General features: G+C 40.7%; 1 long non-coding RNA gene across 1 annotated transcript; it reads left to right on the top strand.

Moving 5' to 3' along the window:
• Window positions 1-2,493: 2,493 nt before the first annotated feature.
• Window positions 2,494-4,929, top strand: LOC103888760 (uncharacterized). The gene is made up of 3 exons (XR_653140.3): window positions 2,494-2,622; window positions 2,751-2,812; window positions 4,617-4,929. It is a non-coding gene; the product is annotated as an uncharacterized LOC103888760 (long non-coding RNA).
• The last annotated feature ends 18,384 nt before the right edge of the window (window positions 4,930-23,313 follow it).

Genomic DNA, 23,313 nt, shown 5'->3' with positions numbered 1-23,313 from the left:
TCTGGGGTGTGCGGTGGGCAAAGATGGCTTCATACTGCTGTCCTTGGAGTGGTCCTCCCTCATGAAGGAAATACTGCCATGCTTGTGGAGATCTTGCCACGGTGGGTTTAATAGCCATGAGCCAAGGTGCAGAATTTATACAATATTGAAAAGGAAACTTCTGGGATTTATTCAGGTGCATGCCAGATGTTGCGCCGGCAGTGGCCCCTCAAGGAGTGACTCTTGGAAATCAACTGCAGACCCTGGAATCCCACACTCTTTTCCCCAGTTAACCCTTAGAAGATCACAGGGGCCAATCCTGAGATCATCCTTAGTCAAGAGGCGCTGGTGGTCATAGTATTTATTCAGTGTTGCTACCTGCAGAGCTGTGGCCAAGGTACAACAGGCAACGTGTTAGAATTAGCATGAAGTATCTCCGTGTTGTAATAAATTTGTTCACTTGGTGAAGTAAGCCCTACATACGGGATAGATGGTTGGTGACAACCTGAATATTGAAATTCATTTGACTATTTTGTGAGGTCTTTTATTTGGAAAAATGTCAAATGTGCCCCTATGTTTTTAGAGTTTGACGTGTGTGGCTGCAGAGCTGGGACTGGAGGCTCACAGGGGGCAGGAACCATGCTTTAAGCCTCCTCTACTCTCTATCCTATTCAAAGAGCCCAGCGATGGATGCACACAGCAGGCACCTAATTAATGTTTTCTGTTGTGAAGTTCCTTAGGGGATCTCATGGGCTGCATGGCTCTGTTCATGTCATGTGACATCTCTGGGGCTCGGTTTTCTCATCTGCAAAATGACTTTCCAGAGATGAAGTCTTCCCTTTACTCTCTATGAAACACACATTAAATCCAAATCTGTCCTGTGAAGGCAGCCACCACTGAAGGCAGACTTGGAGGGAGCACAGTTGGACCGGCCATGAGCAGCTCTCCCACTTTCGCACAGTCGGCCTAAGAGTGCTCCTTCTGTGCTGTCCTCATTTTATTTGCATGTGAGTCATTCAGCATGATCGCCAGCCAGCCAAAATGACTACAAGGCAAGGATCCACTTGAAAACTGGCATCACTGACCACAGGAGAGGACACGGCACTATGATCTCAGCAAAGCCCCTGAACCTTAATGTTTTGGGTAATGTTTGGAGCAATTATTTGCCCTCAAGAGATACATAGGCCAAAGGAAAGTTCAGAGGATGCTCGGATATTTGAAATAACAAGTAAAATAATCATTAGAATTGGAAAACCAAAAAAGGATTCTGTAACCGAAGAAAAGTCTTTACTATGCAACATTCGTCAAGACAAAGCTATCTGAGGCTGGAAAATTCTGGTATGTTGTGGCATAAAGCCCTTGTGGCAAAATCAGAGTATATCACATCTATGGTTTTGTCTGTCCAGAACAGTACTTCTTGTCTTTTAGGTAAAATGTTTACTTCTCCTGTTTACTTGTTTGTTGAGGTTGGAATTATCAATCATCATTCTCTGATATCCTGGACCCTGGTGGGCACCTGACCCAGGCTGATCCAGTCAGAGTTCTCTATGAGGACTGTAGCTGGAATCAATGTGGAGGGTCCTGTTTCCTCACTGGTCCCAATATTGTGAAGAGGCAAGCCCCACAGTTCCAGAAGAAGCCATTATCCCGGCTTTACTCTGACAGTGGGCCAGGGAAAACGAGGCAAGCACCAGAGAGAAGCGGATGCAGGAAGCAGAGGACCAGTCCCCAGCCATCCTTAGGGCCAGCTCCAAGTCCCCACCCAGCTCCATGTCCCCACCCACACTGCTTAGGGCTTTGGCTTCTGTTTTCATCTCTCCTATTTTTAAAGTCTTTTTCTTTTAATTGCAAATGAAAAAGGCTCCAGATGTAGGGCATTTATAAATGAAAGAAGCCCTACTCTGTATGTATGTACACACCTTCCTCAGCGGTGCTGGAGCGGGTGCTTGCTATTTATTGCGTTCCTAAGTGTCTAGTTTGTTCTGCCTCTGGCACAACTTGTGACTCTGACGTAGGAAGGCTGGAGGAGAAAAGTAAGTGGGTTTGCTCAGGGAGAAAAGAATGTTGAACATGTTTTTGTGAATGAAAATTTTTTTGAAAAGGAGTTTGGAGAAAAGAGATTTTATTCTGGTGTACAGTTTGCAAACTGGGGACATGCAGCCTTCAGTGTAAAAACTAAGATGTGTGCCAGAAAGCAAAGGGAGAGCTCTGGTTTTCTAGTGAAAGTTCCTGCCCAAGTTCCCAATCAGGTTCACCTATGCAAATAAACCCTGATTGGTCAAGGCAGCTGAGTCCTGATTGGTTGAGGCAGCTGAACAATGATTGGTTGAGAAAGGGCTCAGCTTCAACCAAGTCCCAAAGCTGAACACAAGGGTCGGTTTTCAGGGAACTCAAAGTATGTGTGTGATGTCTAGTCAGCAAATAGCTACTTGGCTTCATTTTAAATTTGGGCCCAGTTCACTAATATAACTTTATTTACATTTGGGATCCATCTTTCTGGATTGGCTCTTTCAGATTCATATTTAGTCACATCTTATAATGAAACAAACTGTCTCTAGAACATATGCATCTGAGCACTCCAGTACTCGAGTATCCAAGGAAGGTGAACCAACCCAGGAGTCCTGTAAATAGCCATCCTTTCAAGTCAGCACGTAAAGTTGGAGGTGCAGCTTCAGAAGAAGGCTAGATCTGCCTTTACCCAGAACAGTGAGTGACCTTTGATAAAAATGAAGAAATAATGACTAGAGAAAATATTGTCTCAATTGTATCAGATTAACCAAAGCCATTAACGTCAGAGCTTGATGGAACAATCACCTATCATTTTAAACAAAATGTGGGTCTACTTTGGTGGCTTCCCCATAGGCCCAGAGGGTGCTGGATGCGGATCTTGTCATTCGTGTCCTTGAACAGGGAGCATTTCTCATAAGATTTCCAACTGGCAGATATGGAGGGGAAGAGAACATTCAGCAAATTATCTCCAAGAAACTAAGGACAGAACTGAGCCACCCACACCTGATTCTTAGCCCTTCATCTCCTAGATTCCTGAGATCTGAATCAATAAATATTTGAGGCTATGGTCATTTTTTAGAACTTTTGCTTAAGAAACTTGTTTAAAGTTCAAGAAAGAAGCAAAGAGAATATTTCCGTGTTAATGAAAATCCATATTAAAGATTTTGAAGACTTTCCACTACTTACAAAGTAAAGTCAGGACATTTCAGGAGGACCTGAGAAGTCTTCCATGGTACTGGATCTTACAATCCCCAGCCGTATCTTCTTGTTAAATTTTATCTGTTTCCTGTTCTGCCTCTACCTCCTTTTGAGAGTTTACTCTTTAGAATACAGCAAAATAGGAAAATTCTCTGCTAATGGTGGAAATATGAAGTAGTGTAAGCACTTCAGAGGGCAATTTGGCTATCATCTAGTAAAGTTCATCTTCATGAGGTACTCTAAGACCTACCCATTTCTCTTCCAAAAATAAGCCCTAGAGAAACCTTCGCCTTGCACAAGGAGGAAGGTATGAGAATGACCACTGAAGCTTTTAAAAAATACTTTAAAATACAATCAAAATATTTATTCATTGGTAATGGATAAACAAAGTGGGGGTATATTTTAACTACTACACAGTTGTTAAAATAAATACACTAAATCTACTTATTTTAGAATAGATGAATTTCTAACATCTAGTGTTGGGGAATAAAAGCAAGTTGAAAATATTATGAATGAAATAATTCCTTATTCATGTAAACTTTAAAAAACAGAAAGCAACACCATATACAATGGTTACATACACATGTTATAAATTTTAAAATATGATTTGAAAAGATGCAAACCACCTTCAAGACAGAGGTCAGAGGTCTTTTTGGGTGAGAGAAGCCAGTGGGATGAGGGAAAGTTATTGTGCCAGCTAACATTGTACTTTTTTTAATGTTCTAAACAAATATGGCACCATTATTTTGAATATTAGTTTGAAAAATGTGTTATGAGTGTTTGTAATATTAATCAAAAAACTAAAATTTTTGAAATATTTGATAATTCTAAAAAACCTGTAAAAGAACAAATAGATTTAATATAACAGCAAATAGAAAAAGGCAGTGGTTGCAAATTAATATAAAATAATATAGAATTAAAAGGTTAACTCCTAAATGGAAAAACACTTTCATTTTGTTTCCACCTCCTATTTTAATTTGTATCTTCTCAGGCTAGAATTTTATTAATTCTTTAACCTTTTATTATATTGTATGTGTTTTTATATACCAGCTCACATCCTTTGTAGAATGAGGCACAGTATAAATGAACAGACAAGACATGCAACTATTTTTATATTGGCATAATTGAAACAAGTCTGACATTAATCTTAGTGCTTTTGAAGTGTGTTATATAACTTCTACTATCATTTTGGTTGTTTTAATGATGTAGAAAGGATCACTGTCCATCCTGGCTAATGGATAAATCTTTCCAGACACTTAGGATATAGTCAGCAAACCTTTTATCTAAACATGGTAAATATTTTAGGCTTTACCAGAAGGAAGGTCTCTGTGCAACTTGATGCTGCTGTTGTAGTGGGAAAGTGGACATAGATAATATGTAAATCAATGGGTGTGGCTGTTCACTAATATAGCTTTATTTACAAAACCAAGCATCAGGCTGAGTTTGACCAAGAGCCAGGATTTACCACCTCTGACGTAGGACACAGGACCCCCCGAGGGATTTTACAAGCCATTCTGAGGAAAATTTTGGGTCTTGTGCTCAAGGAAATGGCTTCTTCAAGGATTGCACAAGATAAATTATACCCTCAGTTCTTTGCTTTACATGGACAAGAGCTTTGACCTCCAAAACTGGGTGAAATGAGACATTTGCTTGTATCTGTTTTTATTTTAAGCAGCTCTTCATATGTATAATTTCCTTTTTCCCCATTGAGAGGAGTACATCATAATTTCCAGAGAATTCAAACTTCCTTTTCAGTTTTTAATTCTGTGACTTGGATACATCTCAGGGAAATTCTGCCCAAGAACCAGTGGAGACCAAACTGGAGATGAGAAGACACATCGACAGTGATTTACCCAAGATGGGGTTTATTTAGTAGCACCAACTGCCAGTCCTTCCCATACAGACGCCTATGGGGCAGACAGATAGGAAGATAGCAAGCCACTCGCAAACATGAATAGAAAGGGAGAAATGCTCATTAATTCCTTGTTTCTTTCATTCATTTAACCAGTATTTACTAAGTACTTACTATGGTCCAGACCATGTTGGGCATTGAGGACATGAAGCGAACAAGACAGTCATTGTCTTTCCCTTATAGGACTTACAGTGGTATCTCTGCTCTAGAGATTTGGATAGAGAGTGTCATACCAGGGGGCTCATTTAGCTAGCAGTTTTTACCCAGATTAATGGCTGATCAGAAAAGAAAGGCCAAAGCACAATTCGGCTAGCATATACATAAGCCACAAATGTAACAATTCAAAGCCATCTGATGGACATGAACACCAAAATGTGAAGATTTGAGCATACTAACTAAATTGTTACTCCTACTGTAGAAACTCCTTCTATCTGGAATTCAAGGAGAACTTTTACTTAAATATTAGTAGAAATACTTTTATGATTATTGCTTAATGTATTAGCATACCAGCTGACCTCAGGCAATTTGGTCATACAAAACTCTTAGGGTTTTTTTGTTTTGTTTTGTTTTTGTTTTCTTTTGTTTTTGTTTTTGTTTTGGTAGAAAATGGCAGATTTTAAAGAGGTTAGAGGTGGCTGAGCATTCACTTCTCCCCCTACAATCTGGCTAGGAGACTCTAAGGAAAGCTAATTTCAAAGAAAACTCTGACACACATCCAGCTCTTTTCAGTTGAGGAGTTATTATCAAGCAAGCACAGAAGCAGCTCATACAACTTGTTCTGTGAGCTCACTGAAGTCTCAGGCTTCTGTCCTGTTAGGTGCTCAGACCTTCCTTGGAAGGTCACTCGAGATAGACACCCGCAATTCCGCAGAGGGGCTTCTGCTAACCGTATGGGCAGCTTCAGGCAGGCAGAGCCCTGGGGATTCCTGGCTGGACACAGAACCATAAAAAGATCAAGATTCAGGTAAAATCACCAAATATCATTGATCCTTTGGTTGTTTATACCCTGTTATAATACAGGGGAGTATTTCCATAAGATTTTAGCCAATCCACATACTTTGATTACCTTCAATTTCACCAAAAGAGGACACTTTTAAGCACGCATCAGCTTATTAACAAGCCACAAGTTTAACCCAAATCTGCATGCTAATCAGACAAGCCACAGTTAGATACAGATAACAGAAGCTCTGCAATACTTGTTCCAGCAGAGGGGTTTCCTCTCTCACCTGAGGCAAGTGTGCCTGCCTGGATGAATTCTGTGAGGGCCTGAGTTTTAGCTCAACCCAAGTAACAGGCATGTAATCCCACAGTGTCTGTGCTGCAGTATTTAAAGTAAATTGCAGGTGATAAAATAGTCAAGGAAGCACTATTATTACTTGCTATTACTTATTAATAATAAAATTAGTATTAATTACTATTATGGATTAGTATTTATGTTTTAGCTACTTATTTACATAAGTACTGATAATTTGGGGAAAATTGTATTTTTTTAAGTGAAAGTGAGAAGATAGGGCATAATAGTAACCAAATGAAAGGAAATAACCATTAAGAAACCCTTCACACAGAGATAGATAGATAGATTAGTAGATAGATTGATTTCCTTTTTTTTTTTCATTATACTTTAAGTTCTAGGGTACATGTGCACAACGTGCAGGTTTGTTACATATGTATACATGCACCATGTTGGTGTGCTGCACCCATTAACTGGTCATTTACATTAGGCGTATCTCCTAATGTTATCCCTCCCTCGTCTCCCATCCTGTGTCCATGTGATCTTGTTGTTCAATTCCCACGTATGAGTGAGAACATGTGGTGTTTGTTTTTTTGTCCTTGCGATAGTTTGCTAAGAACGATGGTTTCCAGCTTCATCCATGTCCCTACAAAGGACATGAACTCATCATTTTTTATGGCTGCATAATATTCTATGGTGTGTATGTGCCACATTTTCTTAAGCCAGTCTATCATTGATGGACCTTTGGGTTGGTTCCAAGTTTTTACTATTGTGAATAGTGCTGCAAGAAACATATGTGTGCATGTGTCTTTATAGCAGCATGATTTATAATCCTTTGGGTATATAACCAGTAATGGGATGGCTGGGTCAAATGGTATTTCTAGTTCTAGATCCCTGAGGAATCACCACACTGTCTTCCACAATGGTTGAACTAGTTTACAGTCCCACCAACAGTGTAAAAGTGTTTCTATTTCTCCACATCCTCTCCAGCACCTGTTGTTTCCTGATTTTATAATGATTGCCATTCTAACTGGAGTGAGATGGTATCTCATTGTGGTTTTGATTTGCATTTCTCTGATGGCCAGTGATGATGAGCATTTTTTCATGTGTCTGTTGGCTGCATAAATGTCTTCTTTTGAGAAGTGTCTGTTCATGTCCTTCGCCCACTTTTTGATGGGGTTGTGTGATTTTTTTCTTGTAAATTTGTTTGAGTTCTTTGTAGATTCTGGATATTAGCCATTTGTCAGATGAGTAGATTGTGAAAATTTTCTCCCATTTTGTAGGTTGCCTGTTCACTCTGATGGTAGTTTCTTTTGCTGCACAGAAGCTCTTTAGTTTAATTAGATCCCATTTGTCAATTTCGGCTTTTGTTGCCATTGCTTTGGTGTTTTACTCATGAAGTCCTTGCCCATGCCTATGTCCTGAATGGTATTGCCTAGGTTTTCTTCTAGGGTTTTTATGGTTTTAGGTCTAACATTTAAGTCTTTAATCCATCTTGAATTAATTTTTTTATAAGGTGTAAGGAAGGGATCCAGTTTCAGCTTTCTACTTATGGCTAGCCAGTTTTCCCAGCACCATTTATTAAATAGGGACTCCTTTCCCCATTTCTTGTTTTTGTCAGGTTTGTCAAAGATCAGATGGTTGTAGATGTGTGGTATTATTTCTGAGGGCTCTGTTCTTATCCATTGGTCTATAATCTCTGTTTTGGTACCAGTACCATGCTGTTTTGGTTACTATAGCCTTGTAGTATAGTTTGAAGTCAGGTAGCATGATACCTCCAGCTTTGTTCTTTTGACCTAGGATTGTCTTGGCAATGTGGGCCCTTTTTTGGTTCCATATGAACTTTAAAGTAGTTTTTTCCAATTCTGTGAAGAAAGTTGTTGGTAGCTTGATGGGGATGGCATTGAATCTATAAATTACCTTGGGCAGTAAGGCCATTTTTGATTTACTGATAGATGATAGATAGATCCTACTAAATAAATATGGGTTCTAGGCAGGGTGGTTTGCAGTGGCTGTACCTAAAATATGACAGCATTAAATATTAATAGAGGTATCATCTTCATAGGTCTACTGCGGACAATGGAAAATCTGAACCTAAAGCCACCTCCTGTTAGTCAATCTTTGTCCTATAGCAAAATCTGAAAAAGCATAACCAGACAAATAAGTTATGTAGTGAGTTCTTGTTGTGTGTTCAGTGCTTCACCTCCTCTTCCTCATCGGTCTGCTCCACAGCTTCGCATGGCTGGCAGGCACCTCAGTGCCCACGGAGGAGCTGGGCAGGTACTGAGCTCTCTGCAAGGCCATCCAGTTGGTGAACCACTGAGCTGGATTACAACCTGGTCCATGCAACCCTAAGCCCACGGTCTTTCTACTCTACAACATTGAGTTTCTGATGATTCTTGGCAAGTAAGGGAACAGCCAAGCTTACCTAGCTTTTCTGAGGCCATGTGTGGGTGTTGGCCATGACATGCATGTTTCTGTGATGCGTATTGCTCCTGTAGATGTTCCAGGTGTGTTTGCAGGTCCCCTCATCATGTGAACTGGTTCCAAGGCCAGCTCCATGTCCTCCCAGAGTCATGGGTATTTGAACTTAGAATATGGTAAATACTCAATGTTTTGCAAGAGATCAGTCAATTAGCAAGTTTGCCATAGATCTTTTTGTTCCCTTAAGTTCTCATTTCTAAGCCTTTTCTCACAGGCGATGAGCTCATTATTTCTGGGAAGATTGAAATTTACTATTTTTTATTATGAACTTTCTCAACTTCCTTTATTTCCAGTTCAGATTCTATTATTACTGACTCCTTCTTTGCCTGCAATATTTGAGGAGTAAGTACCTCTTTCCTTGTCAAAGTGAACTCTTTGCCCTTGAACTCAGCTTTCTTTCCTTTTTAGAACCATGATCTATTTGTATTAGCGTTCATTCTTCAATCTTCATTTTTCTTTTGGAAACTTCTCCTTGACCCTCAAAAGATGATGGCTCCTAATATAAAGCAGGATTCCTTCTACCCTGTGACTTCCTTCCCCTGTTTTCCCCTTTCTAGTCTTTCTGTCCCTACACATTTTGCTGTCACCCTTCCTGAGGGCTGGTGCTACGTCTCACTCACTCATCATCCTCCACTCTCCCATCCCCACTCAGGTCACCAAATTTAGACTGAAGATACTCGATAGGCAACTTTGCTTTTGTGCTTCCTTGAATTTAGCTTTTCTGTTATATCAGCTTTTAAAAATGGGTTTGGACAGCTCCAAAAGGGAGGGTATATGTATGGCTTGTTCAGCAGAGTCAGCGTACAGTAAATGTGTGGTCAACATTTGTTGAATAACGTTGTATTCTTGTAATTTTCCATTTGTTTGTTTCCCCTATCTTTGCATTATGAGCTTCTTGAATACGGGGGCTATATTTTATTTACCTGTATATTTCTAGCACTTGGCAACCACAACCCACCAGGTGCTCCAGGAGCTCATGTATATGAAGAGTTCTATATGCCCTTTTAGATGTGTTGAATTCCACCTATACATTAGTCTAGTTACTGCTTCAAAAAAGAAATTAGCTTGGCAAGACTTGCTGTTAATGAAGACATACTGAGTCTTATACAAGAGTACTTTCTTTACCGATACACTATTTTTTTTTAAAAAAATCACACTATAAAGGCATCCTTTTAAATAACTACATAATATTCTCTCACAAAAATACACCATCATGGGTGCAGCAAACCACCATGGCACGTGTATACCTATGTAACAAACCTGCACATTCTGCGCATGTATTTCTTGAACGTAAAGTATAATGAAAAAAATATGCCATTACTAATTTAATGGCTATTGTTGAGCATTGAGGTTGCTTTAAATTTCCCTTGGTTTTAAAATCATAGTCATGAACATCCTTTATATAAATCCTTGACAATCTCTGATTGTTTCTTTAGAATACACTGCTTAAGGGTGACTTATTTCATTAATGAGCACTAAAGTTTTAAGGATAGAAAGATTGTACCAATTTACATTCTCATCAGCAGAGAAGGAGAATGTGCATTAGAATGTACCTTTATTTGATTTATTTTTAATCACTAGTGTAATAATTTGTTGATTTTAAATAAGCAATTTTATTATTTAAATCAGCAGAAAATTGTTGAATAAAAGACTGGATAAGAAATGAAAAGAAAAATCATCAAAATAAGACTAAAAAACAGCTAAATTGTTACCAAATATGTAAATAGTTGGTACTGTGAAACAGTATTCCCTGATTGCTTTTCCCATTTGGTTCAACTGTTGCTGGCGGTGATGACGCAACCCTGCAGGGGCTTCCTTGATGCTCCTGGGAACAGGAAACACGTGGCTCCTCGAGAGCAGAACTTTCCTGCTTTGCTCCCTTCTGGATTCGCAACACTAACATCATACTTGATAACTAGTAGGCACTCAGTAAGTACTTGTTTAGTGAATGAATTAATGAAGGAGAGTAATAAGGAGGCCTGTGTCCCTTCTTCCTCTCTTTAGATCCCAGTCTGGGCCCTGGGAATCACAGGAGAGGGAGAGTCAGACATCATGTTTTGTGCCTTCAAAGTCGCTTATAAACCTGAAGTGTAGCCGGCTGCTCTTCCCCGTGGCCAGCTCAGGCCATGAGTGGTCATGATCACAGAGGAGGCCACAGGACACTTGCTCCAGTGTGTAGTGGCTGAGCCTGCGTGGGAATGCAGAGCTCCTGGAGCCGTGCCTGCAGGGACACATGATGTACATTTAAAAATTAGAAATAAAGAGCTAAAAATGTACTATAAATTAAACAACAACAATCTGAGCACCAGACAGAATTTCTATCTGGTGACAGAAAGTAATTTCTATCACAGAAATTTGTAGACAAGAGGAATCTGTGTACTGGAGAAGAGGAACTGAGATTGATACCAGAAATATGGCCTGGTACACAGTAGATAATGTACACACACATACACACATGTACACACACACACACACATGTACACACACACGTACACACATACACACTTGCACATGCATGTACACATGCTGAATCAATGGCTGCCTAAGTGATGGATGAATGGTGATGTCTAGATAGAAAGACAGAAGGAAAAAGAAAAGTACTCCCTTATTTCCCTTATGAGGAAATAATATGAAACACTTATTAGATATACTGGACAACAAGAGAACTAAGTACTCCAACTCTACTGCAGCATTACAAAAAAAATCATCCCTTCACCACAGTGTAAGATTTAAGGGCAACCTGCCCAAGGATGCATGTTAAATAAAACACAGCAAGATTGCTGCTGCCCTGCCAAGTACTTCCAATCCATACTCAGGTCCTGCTGAAATATGGGTGGTCCCAATTAGTTTTATTGAAATAAATCTTTAAAGAAAAAGATAAGGCATTTAAAAAGACAAGTCAAAATGCATCAGGAACCACATATCCAACACAAACTTTATCCTCAAATGAGTTATGTTTGCCTCACACTAAAAAATTTTATTTCACTCAAATTAGAGCAATAATCTTCCATACATAAATATCTTCCCTGCCCAATAATTCAAAGAAAAAAAATCTAAAATGATTAGTAAAGAAAAATATATGAATTAACAGACCCTTTAAATTTGTTTTAAATATTTTGAAGATTTAAAAAGTGTTTAAAATTCTCTTTCCTACTCAAAAATTGCCCAACTCTGTGTTAGCTTTCTGCTTGTTACATTTTTCTCCCTTACTTTTCTTTTGCTAGACAGGCTTTTTCCACCAGCATCATCACTGCTATCATCATTAACAGCATAATTATACAAGCATATTTAATGCTGAATTTAATTTAATATGTAATACATATGGTAATTGTAGGGTAATACCCACAACAACTGTAGTCTCTTACTTGGCCAAGAGAATGCTTATTTAAGTGTTAGACTTCCATTCTGGCAAAATCTTGCCATATCAGAAGACACTGGAAAGAGGGATTCCCCTTGGTGTTTGTTCTTCTACTTAGAAAATACTTATTGCAGTTAGTTTACCTTGTAGTATTCATCTTTGTATTCTGAAGATAATAAGGTTTGAATTAAATTGATATAAACAGAGGGGAAACAGTTTTTTTTATCCAATGTGAATTATAAATGAGATAATCCACAGTTATTCATTGTGGAGTTGTTGAGACTATGAAAGACTCATTATCTTTGTATTCAGCTCCTCCTTAAACAGTGTAACCATACCCCCACCTCTGCTTGCTTTCTCTCCCTCCGCTCCAATGATAAAGAAAATGATAAATTTTCTGTTGTGCATTCAATTCTTATTTTAAGTAAGACTAAGTATAGGCATTGTACCTGACATTGCTACTTTTCTACCAATGTTTCAATTTAAAGTACTAGTGTTTAAAAACATTTTCAAGGGATAAGACCTTCCGTACCTTGTTTATTTGAAGTATCGGTGGTAGGAGCAGTGAAGTAAATTCTATGGAGTACATTTCTAAAATAGCACCTTTCTGAAATCATAAATAAGTTTATTCAAGTTCTAACCCTTTGCTGTACACAAGCAGACAGAAATGCATCTGTTACATAAATGAGAAAAAGCTATTATGCTGATGGAGCATGCTTTTTAAATCCTTTAAAGACACTCACCATATAAACTTGCATTTGAGCTTGTGTGTTCTTTTTGTTAATGCGTAGAATTCTCTGTTCTTGAAATTGCCAGTGTTTACTTGGCTTAACTCAAGAACAGTTTCTTCTGGATTCCTTATTTGATTTATTTAACCTAATTATATTCTAATATTGCAAATATTACCATAAGTGGGTAAAAGTAAAACTCCTCTTCTGAAAAATAAAAAAGGAACAGAAGGAGAACTGCACAGTCCTCACCCACAAAGGGCAGAGTCTTGATGTTGGGCGCCTTTACAGTACCCCCTCAAACAGAAGTTAAATGTTGCACTACTAGTCTGAGTTAAGACCAAGACTGAAATTACCATGGCAGCATTTCCATCCCCACCGCCACTAACCATCACAGACACATTCACGGTCACACTATTGTAGATCCATCCATGCATCCCGTGGCACGACAGGTGCCTGGGGGTGACCGCATAAACCAGCAGCCCCACCACCAGCCCACAGAGATTTCTCCACTCCCCTGTGCTTCCAGCTTCAGCTGTCTTGCTGCCATGGCACTGGGCTGTCCCATCTGGATGTCATTTTCACTGAGGGATGAGGTGAGGGGTGGGGCTGGCCATGTTGTCTCAAGACACACATCCCGTGGGACACTTGGGTTTGGCTCCTGCCATGAACCCTCTTCCCACTCTATGCAACACTATCCACTGGCACTCAGTTTGAGGAGTTAGGACCTTTTACCTCTCTCTCTCTCTTTAGTCTGATGTGCCTTTCAGCCCCTCCTGGCTCAGTTAATGGGGACATCTGTTACCTCAGGACCTTGGAGGGAATGGCACTACAGAGAAGATCACAGGGAAGAGATGAAGACCTCATACATCATGCCTGTGTTTGTGTTTCTCATTTGGCATGGTTCTGGGCTACGAGTCCATTTTTTGTTGGGGATGTCAGATATGAGCTGAATACTATGAACAGAGGAGAGAAAGAAACATCTTATCTTCTTGCAGACAAATCAGAGCAGATGGAGATCTGGGCAGCTGCTACCTTTTCTTTGTTTTTCAAATTACTTAATCACATTTATTTTAAATTTCTTTAAATTCATTCAATTTAAAGCTTCCAAAGCAGGTTGAAAAAGGGAAATTTGTGCAAGAAAGGGCCTTGAGTTGAGTTAGAAATGAGAAATTGTGTCCCAGGCCCCCACTCTAAGCCTACTTGAGATGAGTGGATTTAAAATGCATTCCCAGAAGCAAACCTTTGGAAAAATCCATGCTCTGCAAACAGGTGTCCTATACACAACTCTGACACTGACCATCTTCCACCTGGCAAATAACATGTTCTGAAAGTTTCTGGGCACCACTTCTATGCATGGCTCTAAGGGAGGGGAAGCAGCAGCAGTAACAGAGGACACCAGCAAATGGGAAGAGGGAATATGAGGTGCCCTTGACCTTGGAGCTCACAAAGCACGTTGAGAATGTAAGAAGCAGAGAAGGAATCAGAAGATGTGAATCACGTGGGAAAGGGAGATGTGGAAATGAGGCTACAAGTGGAGTAGGCTTCTGAAAAATGTCAGCTGTGGTGTTGGTGAAATGAGGTCGGCCTAGGAGCAGCAAAGCCTCCAACTGAAATGTATCCTGGGCTACCAGCTGTCAGTCATAGGTCCACATTACTACGGTGGCACCAACTAAGTGAAAGAAGAGGGAAAAGCACCATGTGCCACGATTGGCCATGATTACTTGTCTCTATTGAGACAAGAACAACCACAACACAAGACTGGGTGAGAATTCACCAAGATGATCCAGGCAAAACACAAAAGTCAATACCTAACTCACAAGCTCCAGCAATTTCCAAGCACAGTGTCAGTGTCCGAGCACTCATTCATTTATTTACTCAACAAACACTCATGGCCCATTGTGTGCCAGGCACCATTTGAATTAGCAGGGCAGTGTATTGGACTGAATGTTTGTGTCCTTCCAAATTTCATATGTTGAAATCCTAACTCTCAATGTGCTAGTATTCAAAGGTGAGGCCTTTGGGAGGTGATTATGTCACGTGATGGTTAATATTAAGTGTCAACTTGATTGGATTGAAGGATGCAAAGTATTGTTTCTGGGTGTGTCTGTAAAGGTGTTGCTAGAGGAGAGTAACACTTGAGTCAGTAGACTGGGAGACACACACCTACCCTCAATCTGGGTGGGCACCATCCAATCAAATGGCAGCACAGCTAGAAAAAAGCAGGTGGAAGAAGGTGGAATACGCTGGCTTGCTGAGTCTTGTGGTTTTGGTCTTTCTCCCATGTTGGATGCTTCATGCCCTTGAACATCGACTCCAGGTTCTTTGGCCTTTGGACTCTTGGACTTACACCAGTGGTTTGCCAGGGACTCGGGGCTTTGACCACAGATGGCTTCAGCCACAGATGGCTTTGCACTGTTGGCTTCCCTGCTTTTGAGGCTTTGGGGCTTGGAATGAGCCACTACTGGCTTCCTGGCTCCTCAGCTTTGCAGAAGGCCTATTGTGAGACTCCACCTTGTGATCATGTGAGTCAATTCTCCCTAATAAACTCCCCTTCATATATACACATATCCTATTAGTTCTGTCTCTCTGAAGAACCCTGGCTAATACAGGTCATGAGAATAGAGCCCCCATGAGTGGGATTACTGCCTTTATGAGACCAGAATGAAATTGGATCCTTATCTTATCCATGTATGTGATAAAGGGTTAATACCTAAAATTTATAAGAAACTCTTATAATTCAACTGCAGAAAATAAAATGCCCTGATTAAAAATGGACCAAGGTTGAGACCATCCTGGCTAACACGGTGAAACCCCATCTCGCCCGGAGGAGCCAAGATGGCCGAATAGGAACAGCTCGGGTCTACAGCTCCCAGCGTGAGCGACGCAGAAGACGGGTGATTTCTGCATTTCCATTCGAGGTACCGTGTTCATCTCACTAGGGAGTGCCAGACAGTGGGCGCAGGTCAGTGGGTGAGCGCACCGTGCCCCAGCCGAAGCAGGGGCGAGGCATTGCCTCACTCAGGAAGTGCAAGGGATCAGGGAGTTCCCTTTCCAGGGGTGACAGACGGCACCTGGAAAATCAGGCCACTCCCACCCGAATACTGTGCTTTTCCGACGGGCTTAGGAAACGGTGCACCAGGAGATTATAGCCCCCACCTGGCTCAGAGGGTCCTACGCCCATGGAGTCTCACTGATTGCTAGCACAGCAGTCTGAGATCAAACAGCAAGTCCGCAGCGAGGCTGGAGGAGGGGCGCCCGCCATTGCCCAGGCTAGCTTAGGTAAACAAAGCAGCCGGGAAGCTTGAACTGGGTGGAGCCCACCACAGCTCAAGGAGGCCTGCCTGCCTGTGTAGGCTCCACCTCTGGGGGCAGGGCACAGACAAACAAAAAGACAGCAGTAACCTCTGCAGACTTAAATGTCCCTGTCTGACAGCTTTGAGGAGAGCAGTGGTTCTCCCAGAACACAGCTGGAGATCTGAGAACGGGCAGACTGCCTCCTCAAGTGGATCCCTGACACCTGACCCCTGACCCCCGACCCCCGACCCCCGAGCAGCCTAACTGGGAGGCACCCCCCAGCAGGGGCAGACTGACACCTCACACGGCCGGCCGGGTACTCCAACAGACCTGCAGCTGAGGGTCCTGTCTGTTAGAAGGAAAACTAACAGAAAGGACATCCACACCAAAAACCCATCTGTACATCACCATCATCAAAGACCAAAAGTAGATAAAACCACAAAGATGGGGAAAAAACAGAGCAGAAAAACTGGAAACTCTAAAAAGCAGAGTATCTCTCCTCCTCCAAAGGAACACAGTTCCTCACCAGCAACGGAACAAAGCTGGACGGAGAATGACTTTGACGAGCTGAGAGAAGCAGGCTTCAGACGATCAAATTACTCCGAGCTACGGGAGGATATTCAAACCAAAGGCAAAGAAGTTGAAAACTTTGAAAAAAATTTAGAAGAATGTATAACTAGAATAACCAATACAGAGAAGTGCTTAAAGGAGTTGATGGAGCTGAAAACCAAGGCTTGAGAACTACGTGAAGAATGCAGAAGCCTCAGGAGCTGATGCGATCAAATGGAAGAAAGGGTATCAGCCCTGGAAGATGAAATGAATGAAATGAAGCAAGAAGGGAAGTTTAGAGAAAAAAGAATAAAAAGAAATGAGCAAAGCCTCCAAGAAATGTGGGACTATGTGAAAAGACCAAATCTACGTCTGATTGGTGTACCTGAAAGTGACAGGGAGAATGGAACCAAGCTGGAAAACACTCTGTAGGATATTATCCAGGAGAACTTCCCCAATCTAGCAAGGCAGGCCAACATTCAGATTCAGGAAATACAGAGAACGCCACAAAGATACTCCTCGAGAAGAGCAACTCCAAGACACATAATTGTCAGATTCACCAAAGTTGAAATGAAGGAAAAAATGTTAAGGGCAGCCAGAGAGGAAGGTCGGGTTACCATCAAAGGGAAGCCCATCAGACTAACAGCGGATCTCTCGGCAGAAACCCTACAAGCCAGAAGAGAGTGGGGGCCAATATTCAACATTCTTAAAGAAAAGAATTTTCAACCCAGAATGTCATATCCAGCCAAACTAAGCTTCATAAGTGAAGGAGAAATAAAATACTTTACAGACAAGCAAATGCTGAGAGATTTTGTCACCACCAGGCCTGCCCTAAAAGAGCTCCTGAAGGAAGTGCTAAACATGGAAAGGCACAACCAGTACCAGCCACTGCAAAATCATGCCAAAATGTAAAGACCATCAAGACTAGGAAGAGACTGCATCAACTAACGAGCAAAATAACCAGCTAACATCATAACGACAGGATCAAATTCACACCTAACAATATTAAGTTTAAATGTAAATGGAATAAATGCTCCAATTAAAAGACACAGACTGGCAAATTGGATAAAGAGTCAAGACCCATCAGTGTGCTGTATTCCAGAAACCCATCTCACGTGCAGAGACACACATAGGCTCAAAATAAAAGGATGGAGGAAGATCTACCAAGCAAATGGAAAACAAAAAAAGGCAGGGGTTGCAACCCTAGTCTCTGATAAAACAGACTTTAAACCAACAAAGATCAAAAGAGACAAAGAAGGCCATTACATAATGGTAAAGGGATTAATTCAACAAGAAGAGCTAACTATCCTAAATATATATGCACCCAATACAGGAGCACCCAGATTCATAAAGCAAGTCCTGAGTGACCTACAAAGAGACTTAGACTCCCATACATTAATAATGGGAGACTTTAACACCCGCTGTCAACATTAGACAGATCAACGAGACAGAAAGTCAACAAGGATACCCAGGAATTGAACTCAGCTCTGCACCAAGCACCAAGCAGACCTAATAGACATCTACAGAACTCTCCACCCCAAATCAACAGAATAGACATTTTTTTCAGCACCACACCACACCTATTCCAAAATTGACCACATACTTGGAAGTAAAGCTCTCCTCAATAAATGTAAAAGAACAGAAATTATAACAAACTATCTCTCAGATCACAGTGCAATCAAGCTAGAACTCAGGATTAATAATCTCACTCAAAACCGCTCAACTACATGGAAACTGAACAACCTGCTCCTGAATGACTACTGGGTACATAACGAAATGAAGGCAGAAATAAAGATGTTCTTTGAAACCAACGAGAACCAAGACACAACATACCAGAATCTCTGGGATGCATTCAAAGCAGTGTGTAGAGGGAAATTTATAGCACTAAATGCCCATAAGAAAGCAAGAAAGATCCAAAATTGACACCCTAACATCACAATTAAAAGAACTAGAAAAGCAAGAGCAAACACATTCAAAAGCTAGCAGAAGGCAAGAAATAACTAAAATCAGAGCAGAACTGAAGGAAATAGAGACACAAAAAACCCTTCAAAAAACTAATGAATTCAGGAGCTGGTTTTTTGAAAGGATCAACAAAATTGATAGACCACTAGCAAGATTAATAAAGAAAAAAAGAGAGAAGAATCAAATAGATGCAATAAAAAATGATAAAGAGGATATCACCACCGATCCCACAGAAATACAAACTACCATCAGAGAATACTACAAACACCTCTACACAAATAAACTAGAAAATCTAGAAGAAATGGATAAATTCCTCAACACATACACCCTCCCAAGACTAAACCAGGAAGAAGTTGAATCTCTGAATAGACCAATAACAGGAGCCGAAATTGTGGCAATAATCAATAGCTTACCAACCAAAAAAAGTCCAGGACCAGATGGGTTCACAGCCGAATTCTACCAGAGGTACAAGGAGGAACTGGTACCATTCCTTCTGAAACTATTCCAATCAATAGAAAAAGAGGGAATCCTCCCTAACTCATTTTATGAGGCCAGCATCATCCTGATACCAAAGCCGGGCAGAGACACAACCAAAAAAGAGAATTTTAGACCAATATCCTTGATGAACATTGATGCAAAAATCCTCAATAAAATACTGGCAAACCAAATCCAGCAGCACATCAAAAAGCTTATCCACCATGATCAAGTGGGCTTCATCCCTGGGATGCAAGGCTGGTTCAATATATGCAAATCAATAAAAGTAATCCAGCATATAAACAGAACCAAGGACAAAAACCACATGATTATCTCAATAGATGCAGAAAAGGCCTTTGACAAAATTCATTGACCCTTCATGCTAAAAACTCTCAATAAATTAGGTATTGATGGGTCATATCTCAAAATAATAAGAGCTATCTATGACAAACCCACAGCCAATATCATACTGAATGGGCAAAAACTGGAAGCATTCCCTTTGAAAACTGGCACAAGACAGGGATGCCCTCTCTCACCACTTCTATTCAACATAGTGTTGGAAGTTCTGGCCAGGGCAATTAGACAGGAGAAGGAAATAAAGGGTATTCAATTAGGAAAAGAGGAAGTCAAATTGTCCCTGTTTGCAGTTGACATGATTGTATATCTAGAAAACCCCATTGTCTCAGCCCAAAATCTCCTTAAGCTGATAAGCAACTTCAGCAAAGTCTCAGGATACAAAATCAATGTACAAAAATCACAAGCATTCTTATACACCAATAACAGACAAACAGAGAGCCAAATCATGAGTGAACTCCCATTCACAATTGCTTCAAAGAGAATAAAATACCTGGGAATCCAACTTACAAGGGATGTGAAGGACCTCTACAAGGAGAACTACAAACCACTGCTCAAGGAAATAAAAGAGGATACAAACAAATGGAAGAACATTCCATGCTCATGCGTAGGAAGAATCAATATCGTGAAAATGGCCATCCTTCCCAAGGTAATTTACAGATTCAATGCCATCCCCATCAAGCTACCAACGACTTTCTTCACAGAATTGGAAAAAACTACTTTAAAGTTCATATGGAACCAAAAAAGAGCCCGCATCGCCAAGTCAATCCTAAGCCAAAAGAACAAAGCTGGAGGCATCACACTACCTGACTTCAAACTATACTACAAGGCTACAGTAACCAAAACAGCATGGTACTGGTACCAAAACAGATATATAGACCAATGGAACAGAGCAGAGTCCTCAGAAATAATACAATACATCTACAACCATCTGATTTTTGACAAACCTGACAAAAACAAGCAATAGGGAAAGGATTCCCTATTTAATAAATGGTGCTGGGAAAACTGGCTAGCCATATGCAGAAAGCTGAAACTGGATCCTTTCCTCACACCTTATATAAAAATTAATTCGAGGTGGATTAAAGACTTAAATGTTAGACCTAAAACCATAAAAGCCCTAGAAGAGAACCTAGGCATTACCATTCAGGATATAGGCATGGGCAAGGACTTCATGTCTAAAACACCAAAAGCAATGGCAACAAAAGCCAAAATTGACAAATGGGATCTAATTAAACTAAAGAGCTTCTGCACAGCAAAAGAAACTACCATCAGAGTAAACAGGCAACCTACAAAATGGGAGAAAATTTTTGCAACCTACTCATCTGACAAAGGGCTAATATCCAGAATCTACAATGAACTCAAACAACTTTACAAGAAAAAAACAAACAACCCCATCAAAAAGTGGGCGAAGGACATGAACAGACACTTCTCAAAAGAAGACATTTATGCAGCCAAAAAACATATGAAAAAATGCTCACCATCACTGGCCATCAGAGAAATGCAAATCAAAACCACAATGAGATACCATCTCACTCCAGTTAGAATGGCAATCATTAAAAAGTCAGGAAACAACAGGTGCTGGAGAGGATGTGGAGAAATAGGAACACTTTTACACTGTTGATGGGACTGTAAACTAGTTCAACCCTCGTGGAAGTCAGTGTGGAAGTTCCTCAGGGATCTAGAACCAGAAATTCCATTTGACCCAGCCATCCCATTAGTGGGTATATACCCAAAGGACTATAAATCATGCTGTTATAAAGACGCATGCAGACGTATGTTTATCACGGCATTATTCACAATAGCAAAGACTTGGAACCAACCCAAATGTCCAACAATGATAGACTGGATTAAGAAAATGTGGCACATATACACCATGGAATACTATGCAGCCATAAAAAATGATGAGTTCATGTCGTTTGTAGGGACATGGATGAAATTGGAAATCATCATTCTCAGTAAACTATCACAAGAACAAAAAACCAAACACCGCATATTCTCACTCATAGGTGGGAATTGAACAATGAGAACACATGGACACAGGAAGGGGAACATCACACTTTGGGGACTGTTGTGGGGTGGGGGAAGGGGGGAGGGATAGCATTGGGAGATATACCTAATGCTAGTTGATGAGTTAGTGGGTGCAGCGCACCAGCATGGCACATGTATTCATATGTAACTAACCTGCACATTGAGCACATGTACCATAAAACCTAAAGTATAATAATAAAAAATAAATAAATAAAACCCCGTATCTACTAAAAATACAAAAAAATTAGCCAGGTGTAGTGGCGGGCACCTGTAGTCCCAGCTACTCGGGAGGCTGAGACAGGAGAATGGCGTGAACCCAGTAGGCAGAGCTTGCAGTGAGCTGAGATCGCGCCACTGCACTCCAGCCTGGGCAACAGAGTGAGACTCCATTTCAAAAAAAAAAAAAGGACCCAAACAGACATTTCTCCAAAAAAGATATACAAACAGCCAATAAGTATAGGAAAAGGTGTTCAAGATTACTAATCATAAGGGAAATGCAAATTAAAATCACTATGAGATATTATGTCATATCTCTGACTATCTCTGAAATAGCAAAGCTGTACGGATGGCTATTATCAGAAAGGCAAGAGATAATAAATGTTGGCCAGGGTATGGATAAAGCCCTAGTACATGGCTGGTGGAAGTGTAGATTGGTACAGCCATTATGGAAAACAGCATAGAGGTTCCTAAAGAAATTAAAAATAGAGCTGCCATAATACCCAGCAAGCCCACTTCTGGGTATATATCCAAAGGAGATGACATCACCATCTTCTAAAGTTATCAACATTCCCATGTTATTGCATCATTAGGTACACTACCTAAATGCCCATCAATAGAGGAATGGATAAGGAAAATGTGATATATACACATACACAGGGATATTAATCAGCCTTTAAAAAGGAGATTCTGCCATGTGCCACAACATAGATGGACCTGGAGGACATTGTGCCAAGTAAAATAAGCCAGACACAGAAAGAAAAATATGGCATGGTCTCACTTATAGATGGAATGTTTTTTAAAGGCTCAAATACGCGAAGAATGAAACAGTAGTTACCACAGGTGGTGGTAGGTGTGGGGTGGGGGTAGAGGAAATGGGAAGATATAAGTGAAAGGATATAAAATAGCAGATATGTAGCGTGGCATGTCTAGGGACCTAATACACATCCTGGGGACTAAAGTTAATAACACTGCAGTGCATTAGAGATTTTTGTTAAGTAAGTAGATTTTTGCTGCTTTTGCCACAAAAAAAGTAACTGAGATGACAGGTTAAACTGCTTCACTGTTGTAACCATTTTACTGTGCATATCCCATAACATCATGTTGTAAGCACCAAATATGCACAATAAAATTTATTTAGAAGAAGAAGCAGCAGCAGTGGCCAGAGAGCTAGCTAGCTAACTCCCTTTGTGCCATGGAAGATACAGTGAGAAACTGGCAGTTTGCTTCCTGGGAGAGGGCTCTCAACAGAACTGGACCGAATAAAACATACATGTCAGGAAATAAAATGGGCTATGAATGAAAGTGAAGTAAGGCAAGGGAGAAGAAGTGGTGAGAAGCTCTACAGGACAGGTCATCTGAGACGCCACAGGGCAATGCCATTTGTGCAGAGACCAGCATAATTGGAGGGGCTTCTAGGGATGGAGGATTCCAGGCAGAGGGAGCAGCCCTGCAAAGTCCTGGGGGAGGCAAGTCTGATGTCCTTCAGGAGCGGTGGCGGGGCAGGTCCTGGGGAAGTGGAGGGAGACAAGGA

Source organism: Pongo abelii, chromosome 21 (genome assembly GCF_028885655.2).
Source record: "Pongo abelii isolate AG06213 chromosome 21, NHGRI_mPonAbe1-v2.0_pri, whole genome shotgun sequence".
NCBI classification, from domain to species: Eukaryota; Metazoa; Chordata; class Mammalia; order Primates; family Hominidae; genus Pongo; species Pongo abelii.
Note: the sequence above shows the minus strand (reverse complement) of the source record. Positions and strands in the feature narration are given on the sequence as shown.